An 18,018-nucleotide genomic window follows, 5' to 3' on the forward strand; every position below is an offset into this window, starting at 1 on the left:
GCTGATATTCAGTGTTTTCTGGGTAACACAGTCGGATGCCTCAGTACAACCCTAAAGTTACAGGTACCCGGAGAACCTGACACTTTACTGGATATAATTTCAATGGATCTAGTTAAGTGGTACCCAAAAAAGTAAAAAATAAAAATAAAAAAATGTAGCAGGCCGGCCAGCTCAATCCCCCTCCCCGCTCCCCGCTAAAGGCAACCGAAGTTGCCCCCAAGCCCACCTGAAATCATGTGAAAGTTGCAGGTCTTTCGGCCTAAGAAGCCTTTCCTCCATTTGTGATTTACAATTAAATATCGGGGGATCTGAGCCCCCTCCTTAATCCTCCATCCCCCCCCCCTTCCCCATCCACTCCCCGCATCAGTGCAAACCTTCCTGCCCCCTCCCAGAACCCCTGACAACCCTGCTTGGGGGCTGGGGGGAAGGGGATGGCAAAGGATAGTTTCGTGTGGGTAACTTCAGTCGAGACTTGTCCCATTGAACGTGTGGCCAAAGTTATCAGATAACTTTGCGACTTGCTGGCTCAGTCAATGAGGACCCTCTGAGATTTAATAAATGAGATCTAGGACTAGAGGGGTAAACAGGAACAAGTGGAGGATGCGTGCCTGCAGTGTATGATTTATTGTAAGCGCTGCTAAATAGTATCACTGAGAGAGAAAACAAATTATCGGGCCTGTCCGGCAGTGACCATGAATAGCTGATAAATATTTCATTACACGGTGCTCAGACATCTGACTTGCTCATTTATCCTGTTTATGCTAGATAGAATGAATTCACCCTATCGGTGGCCAAGTGCTTTTGTAATGCCCTCTTTACCTTCCACGGCAGAGGCGGCCATTTTCCACAGGCGCTACACAACATTCCGACTTTTTATTTCCTGGACATGTGCGAAACATTTGTCAGCCTAGCTGGAAAAAAAAATGAACCTGGGTATACCTTGCCTTGCCTTCTGTGGGCTCTGCTGATATCTTGCTTTATCATTGACGCACGGTGCACAATCGGGCAGTGATTTACCCATTTTCGTAAAATGTAACCGAACTGTGGCACCCACTTTGTTATTCTGTGGATGACGATTTAGCCAGGACGACGAGGAGCGTGGCTTTGTTATACAATCCTCCAGCACACAAAGTGACAAACATGGTACTGCACATCTCCTGGCAAGAACGTTCTGGGACTGCAGCGTCTCTCGGTTTCATCATTCGCATTTCTCTTTCCATTTTATGAGCATTCTGCGTCAAGGGGCTGGGTCACTCAAATGGTCTTCTTGGACCCGTGGAGGGTAAATAATTGGACATATTCTGTTGTAAAATAAAATATTTGCCAGATCCTTATAAAAAAAAAAAAATCCAGTAATTCAGTATAAGATTAAATAAAGGTATTTGAGGTGTTCAGGATGTAGTCTGCTAAAGACGATTCATTAATGCTGCTTTCTCCTCCACCCTCAGAAACACCGACTCATCCAAATGCCTATGTGCCCTTTCTGATAAGTAATAATAATCACAATAAAACATTAAAAAGTCATCAAAACGTGAGAGCACAAGGACAAGGTAAATATTAGGAAAAAAACCCCCAAAACAATGCCCTCTTGCACACACATGAATGACCGGGTGACTGAGTTGCAAATCATGGACTTCCGTGGGTAAAGCCATAATCATGACCTGCAAAGCTGGCCCTTTAAAAAAAATTCTTCATCCAATCTGCATATAACATTGTCCGTGTATACACTTAAAGTCAAATTTTAAAAGCCCGGGGCGTGCAAAATACCAGGGAATACGTGTGTGCCTGGGTCGAGCGCATTTTAGAAACGACCCTGCCACGCGCGCATTGGGAGATACACGCAGAAGTGCTGGGGCGGGGTCTGGCCAGTACAGGGGCCAACCGGGTTGGCGGCCATTAGGCCCTGCCCTGGGGAAGCGTGCGGCGGCAGCCAGCCGGCGCGCGGAACTTTCCTCAACTCATCTGAGGAAGTAAGTTCTACAACAACAAAAAATCTGAATACATAGGTGGGGTTTAGGGGTCGGGGAGGAGAGGAGAGGGGAAAAGGGAGGAAGGCTAGGTAGGGGGATAGGGAACTGTGAAAGTCTGGATCACGTCGCTGCACGTTTTAAACCCCTCCCCCCCTTTGCGTGCGCAAGATGCCACCCGCCGGCACATGCACGCGCCGATATAAAAATCGGCTGCACGTGTGCGTGCTGGCGTCGTATTTTATAAAATCAGGGCGTCCGCGTGCGTGTGCCGGGAACCTTGCGTGCATGGACGCCCCACGCGGGCATTTTAAAATCTATCCCTTAAGATGGTAACTTTTAAACAAGTACGCAAGGCGCACGAGCGCGTGGTCGTCGGCCTGTGCCCAGGGACGCAGCCATTTTATAACGTACGTGCGTATGTGCGCGCGTGTCGTAAAATAGCCTGACCACGCGCACATGTGCATGCAGTTTTAAGTGGGCGCGTGCATCTGCACGCAAATGTCGCTTCCACTACGTAAGTGGGGAGATTTTAATGCACAGCACGCACCAGTGCCATTACCAGTTTTCCCAGTTGGTTCCCAGTTGGCCCAGGTAAGGAATAGGTCTTACAAACCCCCCCTAGTTTAAAAGCCTCCCTTCTCCCCTTTTAGCCCTGACCCTTAAAACCCCACCAATCTATTTATTTATCTTTATTTTATTACTTACACCTCCTCCAGGCCTTCCCTGTAAGACTCTCACCTCCTCTATCCCCCTTCCTGCTGTCCGCAGTGGAGAAAAGTTCCAGAGCGAGCCCCCGGGCCCGCCGGTACCAGGACTCAGCGGGGCAGGAGTGAATGGACATCACTCCCTCCCCGTCCTTTCTTCTTTACGGACCCCAGGAGCTGTGACTCATGCCCTTCCTTTTGGATGGTAGAACACATTCTCGCATGCTGTGCAGCACAGATTAATTATGCCCTGCTCAGAGCAGGTGAAAATTTGTGCAAAGTTATTTGTGTGCACGCTTACTCAGCCATTACCCGAGGATCTTCAAAGACAATCTATGCCCGTAAGTTCACTTTGAAAATATTCAGTAAGGTGCGCAACATACGCACAGACTTAACGCTATGCGAGCCATTATAAAATTATCCTCCCCGTGTTTCTCTACGGGGCTGTGAATATCTGCAGTGCACTGCAGACCAGATAAAAACTTGTAACAAAATTACCTCTTTTGTTTAGTATCCTTTGGAAAACAAAATGAAAGAAAAAAACGAATGGAATTTCATAATCTTTCCATTTCGTTTCAGTTTCCTCCCTGAGCCACCCACCCGTCCTGGCCCAGGCCTCCTGCCTTACCTTGCCTCAGCCACAAAAGTGAAAAAGCTTCAAGGCTCCCCAGCCAATGCCATTTTGAAATACCTACCCGGCGGGGCAGGAGCAACAGACGTTCTCGCCTGCCCATTTGGACTTCGAAAACCAACAATGGGGTAAGAGACATCCAGGGCGGGGGAAGGCTCAGAGGCCCTACTTTTTTTTTAATTTTTGAAGGGTTGTTTTTTTTTTTTGAGAGGGGGCAGAGGGTCTCGTTTCATTTTTTTTTTTTTAATTTGTGGTGTTATTTATTTAATTTCATATAAATGAAGCAAAACAAAATAAACCACAAATCAAATGGAAATAAAACAAAATAAAAAAAATGTAAGTGCACACCGCTACAAATCATGATGATAATAATATTTCAGAGTTTGGAACATCACGTTTAACTGCCTTTCTCTGTGGCAATGCTTGAAGGAAAGAGTGTGGGGACTTTCAGGGTCATATTTAGGGTCAGTAACTTAGAATGCAAGTTAAACAGCTGAAATACCTTCAAGGAATCCCTCAGTAAAACTGGAACACCCTTGTGAAAGCAAAACAGCTGCATAACTTCCAGAGCTGCAGTGCCCTCTAATAGCAGATTCAGATGAACTCTCAACATTTCAGTTTGCATCAGTTTGGGAAGGGCAAGGAATATTTTAAGAAATAGGAGTTTGCAATAGGAAAGTTAGAACTACTCAATATTTCTCTCAGGAAAGTGTACCTGGGAAGTGAATTGTTTTCTTTGCAATATTTGTACTGTTTGTCAATAAACTAAACTATGTTCTTTTATTTGAGACAGCACAAAAAAATGAGGTCAGCTGTACTATTTTTATATACTGCATGTAAAAATAAAGAAAAATCTTCAGAAAAACAGAACTCAGTGAGGCTGAGACATGGACGATGTTTTCTCATAGGTAATAAAAGTGATAAAAGCCTTGATAAAAAGTCAGATCTAATGTGTAATAGGCTGAATGCTAATCTGGGAACAGATAAAGAACGATCATCATTAGCATAGTCAAATATATAGAAATGATGTATACTATGAGCTGGCTTCTAATTCTCTTGGTTTATTGTGTATCATTAAGTTTGTAATTAATGTATGAATAGTATCATTTAATCACTTTATGCCACACAAACAGCATGGCAGTCTGTTTCCATGGCAGGTGTGATTAGAAACGGTTTCTGTGCTGGATGGAGTTGTTCCATTGAAACAGTTCCAGGAGAGCTGACAGGAGCTGTCACAGGAGATTTAAATTAAATCATTTCTCCTAATCTCACTGTCTGCCCAGTCATCCCAAGCGACCTTTGTCACAGGGGAAAATCTTCAAACCTTTCAAGGGACCTAAAAGACTTACGATTCACGTCAAGTCTGACTCTTCGGCACATATAACCATGGAGGAGCAGGCAAGGTTTGCAGCCGTATTTCATCTTCTCAGAAACTAGGAAAATGTTCAAGGCCAAGGGTTTGTACTTTTGTTGAACATACACCTTGATAAAGAAGTATTAACATCACAAAAAAAAAAAAAAAAAAGCCACCCTTGTTAGCGGTGACTGAACTGGCGATGCAGACAGAAGAGAGAATGTCAGGTCGAGAGGCGCCGAGTGACTTTTCTCCTCCGTAAGCAGGACAGGTTTGTTAGGACTAAGGAAGGAAGAGATAAAGCAGGAACCATAACGTGAACTACTGATGAGTAGACTCAGGGAAGCCGGAGGTATGGCCATCAGGAAAGGACAGGCCTTTCTGTTTTCACACTTGAGAAAAATAAATTGAGTAGCAGCACCAAGCAGGCAAGCCATGTGCTGAAAAACCACCTCTGGCACTGCTTCTTCATATGGAGATAATTATGTAGGTAGGTCCTTTTTCTTTTTTTTGTACATATTTGCTGATCTTTAAGACGCATTCAGGTCGATATTCAAAAACCGTTTAGACGGATAACTGAAAAATTATCTGTCCAAACGGCTACCCGGCGATATTGATATTAATTTAGTCGCATAAGTCGAGGGCGTTCTGGAGTCGTTTCCGAGCAGAGCAGGGTTAGCCGCATGTGTTATTGGAGTCAGCCGCTTAACCTATGCGGTTAACTGTGGTTGGGCCATACGGCTTCCTAAAGTTAGCCAATTAGACATAACCGGCTAACTTTAAAATAGCCAGGTATATTCAGTGGTGTGACCTCACCGCTGAATGTACCCTGCTAGTTAGTTGGATATGTTTATCAACTAAATAGCTGAGCTGCACAGTGGCTGAAAATGGACAACATTATTTTTTCTTTTGTCTTATGTTAGTGTAGAGTAGTGATGTGCATAGACTTTTTTTTCATCCTGTTTTGTTTTTTTGGTTTAGAGGTGGGCCATTTTGGCCCACGCCCCGGATCAGAAATTTTTATTTGTTTAAAATTTCATTTAAAAAAACCCCAACTCAAAACCTGCCCCAACACTTCAAATTTAATTGAATACAATGCCCCTCCACCCTCCTGACTCCCTCCCCCCAAGACTCACCAAAAGTCTCTGGTGGTCCAGTGGGAGGCCCAGGAGCGATCTCCTGCTCTCCGGCCATCAGCCGCCAATAATCAAAATGGCATCGGCAGCCCTTTGTCCTGGTGCCATTGGTGGAGCTGGCCAATGGCACCAGTAGTCCCTGTCACATGGTAAGGGCAAAGGGCCGCCGGCGCCATTTTGATTACTAGCAGCTAATGGCCCGAGAATGGGAGATCAATCCCGGGCCCCCACTGGACCACCAGAGATATTTGGTGAGTTGTGTGTGTGTGTGGTGGGGGGGGGGTTGTATTTAATTAAATTTGAAGAGTTGGGGTGGGTTTGGGTTTTTTTCCCTAGATATGCAGTTCCCGAAAAAAAAAAGACAGGAAAACCCACAAAATTTTGTGGGTTTTCCTATTGTTTTTTTTCTTCCCGAAATGCAACGAAATAGGAAATATTGTCTTTATTTCCTATTTCATTGCAAACGACTGCACATTTCTAGTGTAGAGAACGTTAAGGCTCCACTAGCCAAATTGTCACTAGCATAATCCCTAAGACCGTAACTTGCCAACCAGCACATGTGCACACATTTGCTCGTATACGTCGGCCCGCGCCCAGGGACATGGCCATTTTATAATATACCCGAAAATATGCACGCATGTTATATCAAATTGTAAGTGCGCACACGCATTTGCGTGCAAATGGCGCTTCTACCACGTTAATCGAGGGATTTTATAAAGGGCACGTGCCAACACTATTCTGTTTTACCAGTTCATCCCCAGTTCACCCAGTTAAGAGACAGGTCCTCCAAACGACCCCAGTTTTATCACCTTCACTTCCCCCAGTTATCTCCGACCCTTAAAACCCCACAGATCTGCCTCATTTTCTTTATTTTATAGCCTACATGTCATCCACAGCAGAAGTAAAATTACGTGGCAGAGCGCCTCGGCGCGCACCGGATCGTGTCGGCATTTATGCGCACATCTTAGGTTCACGCCCCTAAATGCCCATTTCCTGCCCAGACCACGCGCACATCTTGCCCCCATTTGAAAACCTTTGAGATGTGCGCACCGCGAGAGATATGCGCGTATCTCGGCGGCTTCTAATATCCGCTCGGGCGTGCATGAGCCCGACGTCTTCGTGCATCCCTTCATTGACGCCTGCGTGGGGCTTTGAAACTTCACTTCTACGTTGGGATTTAGAGAGAGAGAGAGAGCGAGAGAGTATTCTGCGGAGCACCTCGGCAGGCACCGCCACAGAGGGTCATCTGGATTGCTCAGCAGCTTCCCCTGAGCGCGGGCAGCAGTGCAGGCGGAGACGTTTGGCCTTCGGTATCCTTCAGGGGTCAAGGAGGCCGGAGTGCTACAGACTCCGCCTGCATTTTTCGGCCCCACATTCTGACCCAGGGGAAGTAGCATTTTTGGAGGTTTGAGCTGGAAGAGTGGTGGGGTGCCTGATCCCTGTGTTTAGGCTTCGCGGCTTTGATGCAAGGGAAGAGACCTGGCGAGCACAGAAGAGGAGTTTTTGGAAGGGCGGATTATTTTTTTCTAAGAGGTTTGTTTTTCTGGGAGCCTGCTGTTGCCCAAGGAGGATTGTCACCCCTGCCTTGGGAGGTCAGGGTAAGGAGCTGCGATTTCCTGCTGCCCAGTCAAAAAGGAGGGACAGCAGTGACCTGCCACAACAGAAGAGAGCCGGATTTCTGCAGAGGTTTCGTTCTTGTGGTTTGTTTGGGGGGGGGGGGGGATTATCTTGCCACCGATTCCTGGCCACTGAGAAGGGAGAGAGATGTTTGTTCCTTGAACACGTTTTGGGACCTCTGCCACCAGGAATCCAACCCTTTGCCCGTGAGAGAGAGAAGGAGATCCAGGCCCCTCTGGGATGGGTCTTGCCTGGTGTCTGCCATCTTAGGGACCCCTGACCCAGCTGTTAGAACTCAGCAAAATGGCACCTTTGGACTGCTGATTTTTTGAGAGAAGATGAACTGGAGGATTTTGTGGTGAATTGGACCGGAGACTTTTGGTTGTATTAAATCTGTTTTGAACACCCCACCAGAGTCTTCACTGAGAATGTATTTATTTGGACATTTTATATACCGTCGTTCCATCAGTGGTGCCCCAAGGCACGGGCATCTCAAGCATGAGTATTGTGGAGAAAGAGAGCTTGAAAGACTGGTGCGAAAGTCCCCACCCCTGTGAGCTTAGGGCCCTGAGGTTGTTAATTCCTCCTCCCCGCCAGAGAGAACCCTAGCACCCCGACGCCTTCGGGGGACTGAGTGGCGCGAGAAAGGAGAAAGGCAGAGAGCTGGGATGGGCAAGTGGCCACGGGATCAATGGCGTACCTCTGCATTCCAGGAGGTACCCGAACTGGGGGTTACATTATGCAAAATTAAGAACAGAAGACAGTAATTAAAAACACCTCATACAATCTTCTCTGCCATTTTTCCTCCAGAGGGAACATCCTAAGTTTTTCTGGACTCATCTGGAGGTATTGAATGTTCTGTTCCCCTAAACCTCATGGTTTGGCTCTGAACTTCCTGATTCCTGATCCCATGATGCAGTGCTCCTTACTGCAGTGCGCTCCAGGAAGGGAAAACCCAGTGCAGAATAAGGACCCTCCCACCTGCATTACAGCCTCCAAAGACAGTTTGTCAGAAAGCTTCGGATCATGCGCTCTAATAATTGAGCTGTTTTTGGATTGGTAAGAGGAAGCATGTCTCTGCTCAGGATGCCTGTCTATTTCAGACTGGTTGAAGATTTCTTTCACAAATACATCACAAGCATGCTGTGTGTGGCCTTTTCCTTCCGTAACTGCACTGCTGTGCTGGGGACCTGTGCAAAAGTATTTCTCGCCCAAGGCGATCCCTCAGTCATTCGCCACCCCCTCCTCCAACTTTCTTCAAGCACGGCGCTCCCTCCTACCAGTGGCAGTGACTCTGGCACGGCGCTCCCTCCTACCAGTGGCAGTGACTCTGGCACGGCGCTCCCTCCTACCAGTGGCTGTGGCTCTGGCACGGCGCTCCCTCCTACCAGTGGCTGTGGCTCTGGCACGACGCTCCCTCCTACCAGTGGCAGTGACTCTGGCACGGCGCTCCCTCCTACCAGTGGCTGTGGCTCTGGCACGGCGCTCTCTTCCTTGGTGGCTGTGGCTCTGGCACGGCGCTCCCTTCCTTGGTGGCTGTGGCTCTGGCACGGCGCTCCCTTCCTTGGTGGCAGTGGCTCTGGCACGGCGCTCCCTTCCTTGTTGGCAGTGGCTCTGGCACGGCGCTCCCTTCCTTAGTGGCTGTGGCTCTGGTACGGCGCTCCCTTCCTTGGTGGCTGTGGCTCTGGAACGGCGCTCCCTTCCTTGGTGGCTGTGGCTCTGGTACGGCGCTCCCTTCCTTGTTGGCAGTGGCTCTGGCACGGCGCTCCCTTCCTTGTTGGCAGTGGCTCTGGCACGGCGCTCCCTTCCTTAGTGGCTGTGGCTCTGGTACGGCGCTCCCTTCCTTGGTGGCTGTGGCTCTGGCACGGCGCTCCCTTCCTTGGTGGCTGTGGCTCTGGAACGGCGCTCCCTTCCTTGGTGGCTGTGGCTCTGGTACGGCGCTCCCTTCCTTGTTGGCAGTGGCTCTGGCACGGCGCTCCCTTCCTTGTTGGCAGTGGCTCTGGCACGGCGCTCCCTTCCTTGGTGGCTGTGGCTCTGGCACGGCGCTCCCTTCCTTGGTGGCAGTGGCTCTGGCACGGCGCTCCCTTCCTTGGTGGCTGTGGCTCTGGCACGGCGCTCCCTTCCTTGTTGGCAGTGGCTCTGGTACGGCGCTCCCTTCCTTGGTGGCTGTGGCTCTGCCACAGCGCTCCCTTCCTTGGTGGCTGTGGCTCTGCCACGGCGCTCCCTTCCTTGTTGGCAGTGGCTCTGGCACGGCGCTCCCTTCCTTGGTGGCAGTGGCTCTGGCACGGCGCTCCCTTCCTTGTTGGCAGTGGCTCTGGCACGGCGCTCCCTTCCTTGGTGGCTGTGGCTCTGGCACGGCGCTCCCTTCCTTGGTGGCAGTGGCTCTGGCATGGCGCTCCCTTCCTTGGTGGCAGTGGCTCTGGCACGGCGCTCCCTTCCTTGGTGGCTGTGGCTCTGGCACGGCGCTCCCTTCCTTGTTGGCAGTGGCTCTGGCACGGCGCTCTCTTCCTTGGTGGCTGAGGCTCTTGGACAGCGCTCCCTTCCTTGGTGGCTGTGGCTCTGGTACGGCGCTCCCTTCCTTGGTGGCTGTGGCTCTGGTACGGCGCTCCCTTCCTTGGTGGCTGTGGCTCTGGAACGGCGCTCCCTTCCTTGGTGGCTGTGGCTCTGGCACGGCGCTCCCTTCCTTGGTGGCTGTGGCTCTGGCACTGCGCTCCCTTCCTTGGTGGCTGTGGCTCTGGCACGGCGCTCCCTTCCTTGGTGGCTGTGGCTCTGGCACGGCGCTCCCTTCCTTGGTGGCAGTGGCTCTGGCACGGCGCTCCCTTCCTTGGTGGCTGTGGCTCTGGCACGGCGCTCTCTTCCTTGGTGGCTGAGGCTCTTGGACGGCGCTCCCTTCCTTGGTGGCTGAGGCTCTGGCACGGCGCTCCCTTCCTTGGTGGCTGTGGCTCTGGCACGGCACTCCCTTCCTTGGTGGCAGTGGCTCTGGCACGGCGCTCCCTTCCTTGGTGGCTGTGGCTCTGGCACGGCGCTCCCTTCCTTGATGGCTGTGGCTCTGGTACGGCGCTCCCTTCCTTGGTGGCTGTGGCTCTGGCACGGCGCTCCCTTCCTTGGTGGCTGTGGCACTGGCACGGCGCTCCCTTCCTTGATGGCTGTGGCTCTGGTACGGCGCTCCCTTCCTTGGTGGCTGTGGCTCTGGCACGGCGCTCCCTTCCTTGGTGGCTGTGGCTCTGGCACGGCGCTCTCTTCCTTGGTGGCTGAGGCTCTTGGACAGCGCTCCCTTCCTTGGTGGCTGTGGCTCTGGTACGGCGCTCCCTTCCTTGTTGGCAGTGGCTCTGGCACGGCGCTCCCTTCCTTGGTGGCTGTGGCTCTGGTACGGCGCTCCCTTCCTTGGTGGCTGTGGCTCTGGAACGGCGCTCCCTTCCTTGGTGGCTGTGGCTCTGCCACGGCGCTCCCTTCCTTGGTGGCAGTGGCTCTGGCACGGCGCTCCCTTCCTTGGTGGCTGTGGCTCTGGCACGGCGCTCTCTTCCTTGGTGGCTGAGGCTCTTGGACGGCGCTCCCTTCCTTGGTGGCTGTGGCTCTGGCACGGCGCTCCCTTCCTTGGTGGCTGTGGCTCTGGCACGGCGCTCCCTTCCTTGATGGCTGTGGCTCTGGTACGGCGCTCCCTTCCTTGGTGGCTGTGGCTCTGGCACGGCGCTCCCTTCCTTGGTGGCTGTGGCTCTGGCACGGCGCTCCCTTCCTTGGTGGCAGTGGCTCTGGCACGGCACTCCCTTCCTTGGTGGCTGTGGCTCTGGTACGGCGCTCCCTTCCTTGGTGGCTGTGGCTCTGGTACGGCGCTCCCTTCCTTGGTGGCAGTGGCTCTGGTACGGCGCTCCCTTCCTTGGTGGCTGTGGCTCTGGCACGGCGCTCCCTTCCTTGATGGCTGTGGCTCTGGTACGGCGCTCCCTTCCTTGGTGGCTGTGGCTCTGGCACGGCGCTCTCTTCCTTGGTGGCTGAGGCTCTGGCACGGCGCTCCCTTCCTTGGTGGCTGTGGCTCTGGCACGGCGCTCCCTTCCTTGGTGGCTGTGGCTCTGGCACGGCGCTCCCTTCCTTGATGGCTGTGGCTCTGGTACGGCGCTCCCTTCCTTGGTGGCAGTGGCTCTGGCATGGCGCTCCCTTCCTTGGTGGCTGTGGCTCTGCCACGGCGCTCCCTTCCTTGGTGGCTGTGGCTCTGGCACGGCGCTCTCTTCATTGGTGGCTGAGGCTCTGGGACGGCGCTCCCTTCCTTGGTGGCTGTGGCTCTGGCACGGTGCTCCCTTCCTTGGTGGCTGTGGCTCTGCCACGGCGCTCCCGTCCTTGGTGGCAGTGGCTCTGGCCCGGCGCTCCCTTCCTTGTTGGCAGTGGCTCTGGTACGGCGCTCTCTTCCTTGGTGGCAGTGGCTCTGGCCCGGCGCTCCCTTCCTTGGTGGCTGTGGCTCTGGCTCGGCGCTCCCTTCCTTGGTGGCTGTGGCTCTGGCCCGGCGCTCCCTTCCTTGGTGGCTGTGGCTCTGGCCCGGCGCTCCCTTCCTTGGTGGCTGTGGCTCTGCCACGGCGCTCCCGTCCTTGGTGGCAGTGGCTCTGGCTCGGCGCTCCCTTCCTTGGTGGCTGTGGCTCTGGCCCGGCGCTCCCTTCCTTGGTGGCTGTGGCTCTGCCACGGCGCTCCCGTCCTTGGTGGCTGTGGCTCTGGCTCGGCGCTCCCTTCCATGGTGGCTGTGGCTCTGGCCCGGCGCTCCCTTCCTTGGTGGCTGTGGCTCTGGCCCGGCGCTCCCTTCCTTGGTGGCTGTGGCTCTGCCACGGCGCTCCCGTCCTTGGTGGCAGTGGCTCTGGCCCGGCGCTCCCTTCCTTGTTGGCAGTGTCTCTGGTACGGCGCTCCCTTCCTTGGTGGCTGTGGCTCTGGCACGGCGCTCCCTTCCTTGATGGCTGTGGCTCTGGTACAGCGCTCCCTTCCTTGGTGGCTGTGGCTCTGGCACGGCGCTCCCTTCCTTGGTGGCTGTGGCTCTGGCACGGCGCTCCCTTCCTTGGTGGCAGTGGCTCTGGCACGGCGCTCCCTTCCTTGGTGGCTGTGGCTCTGGTACGGCGCTCCCTTCCTTGGTGGCAGTGGCTCTGGCACGGCGCTCCCTTCCTTGATGGCTGTGGCTCTGGTACGGCGCTCCCTTCCTTGGTGGCTGTGGCTCTGGCACGGCGCTCTCTTCCTTGGTGGCTGAGGCTCTGGCACGGCGCTCCCTTCCTTGGTGGCTGTGGCTCTGGCACGGCGCTCCCTTCCTTGGTGGCAGTGGCTCTGGCACGGCGCTCCCTTCCTTGGTGGCTGTGGCTCTGGCACGGCGCTCCCTTCCTTGATGGCTGTGGCTCTGGCACGGCGCTCCCTTCCTTGATGGCTGTGGCTCTGGTACGGCGCTCCCTTCCTTGGTGGCAGTGGCTCTGGCATGGCGCTCCCTTCCTTGGTGGCTGTGGCTCTGCCACGGCGCTCCCTTCCTTGGTGGCTGTGGCTCTGGCACGGCGCTCTCTTCATTGGTGGCTGAGGCTCTGGGACGGCGCTCCCTTCCTTGGTGGCTGTGGCTCTGGCACGGCGCTCCCTTCCTTGGTGGCTGTGGCTCTGCCACGGCGCTCCCGTCCTTGGTGGCAGTGGCTCTGGCCCGGCGCTCCCTTCCTTGTTGGCAGTGGCTCTGGTACGGCGCTCTCTTCCTTGGTGGCAGTGGCTCTGGCCCGGCGCTCCCTTCCTTGGTGGCTGTGGCTCTGGCCCGGCGCTCCCTTCCTTGGTGGCTGTGGCTCTGGCTCGGCGCTCCCTTCCTTGGTGGCTGTGGCTCTGGCCCGGCGCTCCCTTCCTTGGTGGCTGTGGCTCTGGCCCGGCGCTCCCTTCCTTGGTGGCTGTGGCTCTGCCACGGCGCTCCCGTCCTTGGTGGCAGTGGCTCTGGCTCGGCGCTCCCTTCCTTGGTGGCTGTGGCTCTGGCCCGGCGCTCCCTTCCTTGGTGGCTGTGGCTCTGGCCCGGCGCTCCCTTCCTTGGTGGCTGTGGCTCTGGCCCGGCGCTCCCTTCCTTGGTGGCTGTGGCTCTGCCACGGCGCTCCCGTCCTTGGTGGCAGTGGCTCTGGCCCGGCGCTCCCTTCCTTGTTGGCAGTGTCTCTGGTACGGCGCTCCCTTCCTTGTTGGCAGTGTCTCTGGTACGGCGCTCCCTCCTAGCAGTGAATGTGGCTCTGGCACGGTGCTCCCTTCCTTGGTGGCAGTGGCTCTGCCACGGCGCTCCCTTCCTTGGTGGCAGTGGCTCTGGCACGGCGCTCCCTCCTAGCAGTGAATGTGGCTCTGGCACGGCGCTCCCTTCCTTGGTGGCAGTGGCTCTGCCACGGCGCTCCCTTCCTTGTTGGCAGTGTCTCTGGTACGGCGCTCCCTCCTAGCAGTGAATGTGGCTGTGGCACGGTGCTCCCTCCTAGCAGTGAATGTGGCTCTGGCACGGCGCTCCCTTCCTTGGTGCTAGTGGCTCTGGCACGGCGCTCCCTCCTAGCAGTGAATGTGGCTCTGGCACGGCGCTCCCTTCCTTGGTGGCAGTGGCTCTGCCACGGCGCTCCCTTCCTTGGTGGCTGTGGCTCTGGCTCGGCGCTCCCTTCCTTGGTGGCTGTGGCTCTGGCCCGGCGCTCCCTTCCTTGGTGGCTGTGGCTCTGGCCCGGCGCTCCCTTCCTTGGTGGCTGTGGCTCTGCCACGGCGCTCCCGTCCTTGGTGGCAGTGGCTCTGGCTCGGCGCTCCCTTCCTTGGTGGCTGTGGCTCTGGCCCGGCGCTCCCTTCCTTGGTGGCTGTGGCTCTGCCACGGCGCTCCCGTCCTTGGTGGCTGTGGCTCTGGCTCGGCGCTCCCTTCCTTGGTGGCTGTGGCTCTGGCCCGGCGCTCCCTTCCTTGGTGGCTGTGGCTCTGGCCCGGCGCTCCCTTCCTTGGTGGCTGTGGCTCTGCCACGGCGCTCCCGTCCTTGGTGGCAGTGGCTCTGGCCCGGCGCTCCCTTCCTTGTTGGCAGTGTCTCTGGTACGGCGCTCCCTTCCTTGGTGGCTGTGGCTCTGGCACGGCGCTCCCTTCCTTGATGGCTGTGGCTCTGGTACGGCGCTCCCTTCCTTGGTGGCTGTGGCTCTGGCACGGCGCTCCCTTCCTTGGTGGCTGTGGCTCTGGCACGGCGCTCCCTTCCTTGGTGGCAGTGGCTCTGGCACGGCGCTCCCTTCCTTGGTGGCTGTGGCTCTGGTACGGCGCTCCCTTCCTTGGTGGCAGTGGCTCTGGCACGGCGCTCCCTTCCTTGATGGCTGTGGCTCTGGTACGGCGCTCCCTTCCTTGGTGGCTGTGGCTCTGGCACGGCGCTCTCTTCCTTGGTGGCTGAGGCTCTGGCACGGCGCTCCCTTCCTTGGTGGCTGTGGCTCTGGCACGGCGCTCCCTTCCTTGGTGGCAGTGGCTCTGGCACGGCGCTCCCTTCCTTGGTGGCTGTGGCTCTGGCACGGCGCTCCCTTCCTTGATGGCTGTGGCTCTGGCACGGCGCTCCCTTCCTTGATGGCTGTGGCTCTGGTACGGCGCTCCCTTCCTTGGTGGCAGTGGCTCTGGCATGGCGCTCCCTTCCTTGGTGGCTGTGGCTCTGCCACGGCGCTCCCTTCCTTGGTGGCTGTGGCTCTGGCACGGCGCTCTCTTCATTGGTGGCTGAGGCTCTGGGACGGCGCTCCCTTCCTTGGTGGCTGTGGCTCTGGCACGGCGCTCCCTTCCTTGGTGGCTGTGGCTCTGCCACGGCGCTCCCGTCCTTGGTGGCAGTGGCTCTGGCCCGGCGCTCCCTTCCTTGTTGGCAGTGGCTCTGGTACGGCGCTCTCTTCCTTGGTGGCAGTGGCTCTGGCCCGGCGCTCCCTTCCTTGGTGGCTGTGGCTCTGGCCCGGCGCTCCCTTCCTTGGTGGCTGTGGCTCTGGCTCGGCGCTCCCTTCCTTGGTGGCTGTGGCTCTGGCCCGGCGCTCCCTTCCTTGGTGGCTGTGGCTCTGGCCCGGCGCTCCCTTCCTTGGTGGCTGTGGCTCTGCCACGGCGCTCCCGTCCTTGGTGGCAGTGGCTCTGGCCCGGCGCTCCCTTCCTTGTTGGCAGTGTCTCTGGTACGGCGCTCCCTTCCTTGTTGGCAGTGTCTCTGGTACGGCGCTCCCTCCTAGCAGTGAATGTGGCTCTGGCACGGCGCTCCCTTCCTTGGTGGCAGTGGCTCTGCCACGGCGCTCCCTTCCTTGGTGGCAGTGGCTCTGGCACGGCGCTCCCTCCTAGCAGTGAATGTGGCTCTGGCACGGCGCTCCCTTCCTTGGTGGCAGTGGCTCTGCCACGGCGCTCCCTTCCTTGTTGGCAGTGTCTCTGGTACGGCGCTCCCTCCTAGCAGTGAATGTGGCTGTGGCACGGTGCTCCCTCCTAGCAGTGAATGTGGCTCTGGCACGGCGCTCCCTTCCTTGGTGCTAGTGGCTCTGGCACGGCGCTCCCTCCTAGCAGTGAATGTGGCTCTGGCACTGCGCTCCCTTCCTTGGTGGCAGTGGCTCTGCCACGGCGCTCCCTTCCTTGGTGGCTGTGGCTCTGGCACGGCGCTCCCTCCTAGCAGTGAATGTGGCTGTGGCACGGCGCTCCCTCCTAGCAGTGAATGTGGCTCTGGCACGGCGCTCCCTTCCTTGGTGCTAGTGGCTCTGGCACGGCGCTCCCTCCTAGCAGTGGCTGTGGCTCTGGCACGGCGCTCCCTTCCTTGGTGCTAGTGGTTCTGGCATGGCGCTCCTCTGGGCCTCATGCTGGTGGGATTTTGCTGCCCCAAATATTTTGTTGCTCTAGGCAAACGCCTAGTTTGTCCAATGGAAAATGCCAGCCCTGGCTATGCTTTAAATACCTGATTTTAGTTACACTGAGCAGCAGGATAGAAGACAGTCTGTGCATATCTGGCCTGTACTGGCTGCAAGGGACGATGCACCCTCCTCTGGAAAACCTTTTTCTAGCATAAATCATGCCCAGAGATGACACCTTACGTAAGCAGTTTATTTATAAGATTCTGTAGTATAGTTGAATTGCATCTGTTTATTGTATTGATCTGAGCATTTTAACTGCTCCTGTACCCGCATAGCGCTAAGGCAGGGGGGCTCAAACCTGTCCCTGAGGCCCCCACCCCTCAGCCATTTCTCATGCATATTAATTAGGGATATCCTGAAAACCCAACTGGCTGGGTGAGGGGGCCCGAGGACTGGTTTGAGCATCTCTGCTGAAAGGGTGGGGGATGCTACAAAGCAACGCTGTCTCAGTACTCCCCATGCCCCCCCCCCCCCCCGATAGAAATTGCCCCTGTAATGTAAAATAGACATTCATGGAAACTGTAGCACAAGGGTTTCCGTAAACAAGGGCTGCAGTGTCTGTCCCTGCTCTGATTTAGGTTCTCATATCTATTTTCTGGCTGACTTCCTGGGGCTACTGTTTTGCATTTAACGGTCAGTGATTAATGTAGGAAAGCAGCTGAATCATATTTTCAAAGGTTCCTGTTTTTGTTGGCCAGCTCCTGTGGCCTGCTCCTGCCGTGCTCCCCCTTCACCTGGAGTCTGCAGCCCAGCATCCAGTAATCACGCCTCTGACAGGCTAAACACCAACTTCATTATTGGTGAATTAGAGAGCAATTTATTTTAAACTTCAGCAAATTACCTTCCTTGGTGGCACTGGGTGGGTTATTTTGTTTCATTTATCTATCACCTCCTGCATGTCACAAAACCCTGAAGAGATATCTCATTCGGAGAGCAACCGCAGCATTTTAGCATTTTAAAAAGGAAAGATCCTGATTTGAATGTGACCAGAAAGAAACAAGGAGCATTAATTGCAGTAGTCTGGCATTTCTCTTCCTCAGAAAGTTACAAAATACCTTTCATTAGAGCACTTAGCAGAAATCAATAATTCTTGGCAATGAGGCCTGATAATGTAAGGCAATGCGCAGCAATTGTGCATTCATTTATGCAAATTAGCATTAATGCACACCAAGTTTGTTTCGTGCTTACCTGGAGCTCTTGATACATTTACAGGCCTCACTGAATATTCTTAAACTCTTTGGCACATCACCACTTTGCAGAATAATGCTTAGGCTGATTTTCTAAGGCTTTAAGCTCTTAACATCAGAAGATAGGAGCCTAAGTTGCTGGAATGGTGATGGCTACTACCTGGTGAGCTGATTACTACCCTTACTCAATAAGCCTTCACACTGTTAAGGCAACTCCAACATTGCTCTCTGCTTCAACAGCAGGGGGAAATGTGGAAAAGAGGATTTGAATTCAGACAACAACCAGCAAGGACTGAACTACACAGTCTGGGTAAACAAATAAGCATGGGGGTAGCTTGCTTATTGCGACGGTTGCTACCCTAAACCAGTTAAGCCTGATACATCACTTTGAAAGCATGTACAGCGTTGCTCGCTGCTTAAACGGCAGGGGGAAATGTGGAAAAGAGAATTTGAATTCAGACAACAACCAGCAAGGACTGAACTATACAGTCTGGGTAGTGGGTAAACAAATAAGCGTGGGGGTAGCTTGCTTATTGCGACGGTTGCTACCCTAAACCAGTTAAGCCTGATACATCACTTTGAATGCATGTACAGCATTACTCTCTGCT

Source organism: Rhinatrema bivittatum, chromosome 8 (assembly GCF_901001135.1).
Source record: "Rhinatrema bivittatum chromosome 8, aRhiBiv1.1, whole genome shotgun sequence".
NCBI classification, from domain to species: domain Eukaryota; kingdom Metazoa; phylum Chordata; class Amphibia; order Gymnophiona; family Rhinatrematidae; genus Rhinatrema; species Rhinatrema bivittatum.